Consider the following 4,325-nt stretch of genomic DNA (forward strand, 5'->3'; position numbering starts at 1 on the left):
TTCTCTACTACATCCCTGGGAATAATACACAGCATTGTTCCGACTACACTTTTGAAAAAAGGCGCCCTTTGGAATTGCGGAAATAATTAACTACTGGTGTCCAAGAACCCTCGACTGAAAAGCACTCGTACAAAAGTGCAGGAACTACCCTCCGTTCAGGGCCAACTGGATTTGCTACATTTTTCCTAAAATAGAGGCTCCGGCTTGAAACCAGCAGCACTATCTAACCTACAGGGAGTCAGATCGGCTTGCAGCCAACTAATGACCTACCTGTCCAGTGCAGGAACTAAGGCGGACTACTTCTCCTATCCTTGATTCGACTTTTACTTCAATTTGGTGTTTGCTAGAATCAGCAAAAATTCTTAATTGCTGATTCTGCAATTGAGTATGAGAAGTTCAGACATCAATCTTTCGTAGCAATAAAAAGTACAGTTCATCAATATGTTAGAAATGCATAAAAATATATACAGAAAAAGCAGCTATTACTCGAAACACATGGTGAGAAATGGGGGGCGTGGTTTAGGTGGGCGGACGAATACTCGGAGCGAAGCAGCATGAGAGATTCATTCGCTCTCTATACCGGCTCGCTTTGGGATTGTACTAGTACTACGTACCAAAAGTGTCTGAGGTTTTTAGGATGGGCTCTTCATATCATAACAGGGGCGTGACCATTAATTTGGAGAGAGCGAGTATTATGAAGACACTCACAATCGTTGTCGAGCAGCGTGTGCAAATTCCAGAAATCCATCATAGTCAGTTTTCGATAACCAAAGGTCATTGCCGTGAGGGCAATCCCTATACGAGGCGCTGTTGAAATTTCGGTAGCAGTAAAGTTTCAAATTTTGCAGGCGACGTGTTCTCTAGAAATTCCAAATCTTGATTGCTTGACAGAAAAGAGCAAAGTCGAAGAGCCGATTAAACATGAATGTCCGAAGGTAACCAACGCGTGGATTTCAATCACCTCAGCGTACTCCCGGCGCTAAAAGCTGGCTGTGGTGGAAGTTGCCGAGCAATATGCGAGGAAGCTTCTTAACAGCGAGAAAATCTGATTTGATAGGGTAGTATGTAGGACGAGTATCCGGGTCGTCCCACCGAATATTATCATCATCATCATCAACGGCGCAACAACCGGTATCCGGTCTAGGCCTGCCTTAATAAGCAACTCCAGACATCCCGGTTTTGCGCCGAGGTCCACCACCTACACCACCCCTCCATCTTAGGCAGGGTTTGCTCGTCTTCTTTTGTCATCACAGATATTGCCCTTATTGACTTTCTGGGCTGGATCATCCTCATCCATACGGACCCGCCCACCGTAACCTATTGAGCCGGATTTTACCCACACCGGGACGGTCATGGTATCGCTCATACATTTCGTCATTGTGTAGGCTACCGAATTGTTTATCCTCATGTAGGGGACCAAAAATTTTTCGGAGGATTCTTCTCTCGAACGCGGTCAAGAGTTCGCAATTCTTCTTGCTAAGAACCTAAATTTCCGAGGAATACATGAGGGCTGGCAAGATCATTGTCTTGTACAGTAAGAGCTTTGACCCTATGGTGAGACGTTTCGAGCCGAACAGTTTTTGTAAGCTGAAATAGGCTCTGTTGGCTGACAACAACCGTGCGCGGATTTCATCATCGTAGCTGTTATGGGTTGTGATTTTCGACCTTACATAGGAAAAATTGTCAACGGTCTCAAAGTAGTATTCTCCTACCCTTATTTTATGTTTGACCAGTGAGGTTTGATGTTGTTGGTTGATTCGTCTTCGGTGCTGACGGTGCCACCATATACTTTGCCTTGCCTTCATTGATGTGCAGTCCAAGATCTCGTGCCATTCGCCGCCTGCTCGATCTGGATGAAGGTAGTTTGTACGTCTCGGGTGGTTCTTCCCATGATGTTGATATCGTCAGCATAGGCCAGTAGTTGGGTGGACTTAAAGAGGATCATACCTCTTGCATTTACCTCAACATCACGAATCACTTTCTCGAGGGCCAGGTTAAAGAGGATGCATGATAGGGCATCCCCTTGTCGTAGACCGTTGTTGATGTCGAATGGTCTTGAGAGTGATCCTGCTGCTTTTATCTGGCTTCGCACATTGGTCAGGGTCAGCCTAGTCAGTCTTATTAATTTTGTCGGGATACCGAATTTTCTCATGGTCGTGTACACAAAATATTATAAATGTTTAAATTATGGGCATATATCTGCAACCTACCGGGGAACTGACAAGAGGACAACATGGCGTGGCCAGGCAGATCATAAAACCAATGCCTGCAACGGAAAGGGAGTTGAGTTCTATGCGGGGACCGTGGCCGTTGTGCACACTGTGGTGTCGTGCCCAGTTTTCAAAGCAGGACGCGAAAGGACTAGGAAGCGGAACTTAGGCTTTGTCTGTGTTCGACGTTCTGGAGTAAAGGTTTTAGTGTCTATCCAACGCCGAATGAGACGGTGCCACTCTTTCGACGTAGGCTTGATGTTCTGGAGTATGCTATCCTAGACACAAAAGGGCGAATCCTAGCGAATCAATGCCAGGCCACTTGAATAGGCCATGGTTCACCCCGACTCCAGAGGGAAACGAATTCTCGAAATGGCGCGAGAACAGGATCCGTAGTTTTAAACACCGGATCCACGGATCCAGAACGTTCTGGCGCCGAGGCTGCGAGGGGAGCGTTCCCGACATTATCTTCGCATTGGAATCGCTGGTACTGCTGGTGGATGGTGGCGAATTCCGGAAGATTTTGCGGGAAATCGCCATCATTGCATCGGAACTTTCATACCCAGGAGAGCATGGAGACGTGACACACCATTTTCGTATTGGCGGATGACGGAAGTTACATAGCTTCGAAAGGAGTGTCACAAACGCCGCCGCTTGACGCAACGTTTAAACGAACGGGAGGAAAGATGTAGCGCAATGACAGCGTGCAGATCAAACGGAGACTCTGCAGTGCAACAAACAAGAGAAAAGGTCGCTGTTGGCAGATCCTAGTGGACAAGATGAATGCGAACCCGTGGGGCTCGATTACAATCAGGTAACCCGGAAATTGGGAATCCGTGGAAATGCTGTTCACTTAAGTGCGAAAAAATCGACCCTATTGAACGGGTACTATTCCCTACCCGTCTCGTAAGGGCTGGTGACAGCAGCTTGGAAGGCGAGGAGGACTGCCCACTTTTCTCAATAAAAGAGTTGGCATTCCTCTCTATGAAAAGCAAGAAGACCCCAGGACCCGAAGGTATCCCGGCAGAAGCACATAAGCTGATGTTCTAACATCAGACAGACCTACGCTCGGCACACAGAGGGTTTTTTTCTTCCCCGTCGCCCTCGACGCATGGTGCTCTTTGTAACGGTTGGTATCAGAGATGCCTTTAATTCCGTAAGATGGAAATACATTCTAGATCAACTAGACAATACTTTCCACTTGCCGAACTATCTTTTACAGATATTGAGAGAGTATCTGAGAAACCGCTCCCTGCTCTGTGAGACGCTAGAGGGTCAGGGGTGTCCAGTCGGCGATAGCACAAGTATCCATCATAGAGCCGGTCCTTTGAATCCTGCCTACGATAGTTTGCTGAGATTCGACATACCAGAAGAATCGCACACGGTTATGCACATTAGGCAGCACATAAGGGTACAACTAGGGTTTTAGTTTTAAGTCCACAAATGGCAAACATTGGGGCCATACGACTAGCTGGTGACGTCTTCTGATAAATACAACGAAATCAATTCTGTTCTACGCTGTTCTCTTGGCAAGGTGGTATATCGTAAGCACCTTGCCAAAGTACAGAGGGGAAAAGCTTTGCGGGTAGCGTCTGTCGCACTCTCTATGAACTGACCGTGATGGTGATTGCGCGAACGATTACCGTTCCCCTTCTTGCTAAGGATCGTAAAGCGAGTGCAAGGCGGAAAAGCCAAGGAATATGGTTTCCCGTGAAGAACGCACACTAAATAAGTGGCAACTTTTTTGTCAAATTGAGACAAGAGGTGGATGGACTGTGCAACTCATTGGTAACTCAAAGGCACGTTCAGACTGACTATTTCCTTACTTAGTTCCTAAGTGAGCATGGAGGTTTTGAGGTCACTATAGACAAGATTTGGAAGCCACGATCTCCTGATTGTGTCCTTTGGGACGGTCTTATGCATGACGCAGATCACGCCCTTCTTTCAGACAACATTATCGGCGAGATGCCAAAGAACGGTGACAGATGGAGCCGTGTTGCGCTTAATTTCGGGCCATTCTTGTTGGAAAGAAGATAGAACCTCACCGGTGAAGGGGCCGGATGGCAAGATGTTTAAGGTGAAGTATTATAATAGAGATATTCCAGTTCTCTGGTG

The sequence above is a fragment of the Hermetia illucens genome, chromosome 3 (genome assembly GCF_905115235.1).
Source record: "Hermetia illucens chromosome 3, iHerIll2.2.curated.20191125, whole genome shotgun sequence".
NCBI lineage: Eukaryota > Metazoa > Arthropoda > Insecta > Diptera > Stratiomyidae > Hermetia > Hermetia illucens.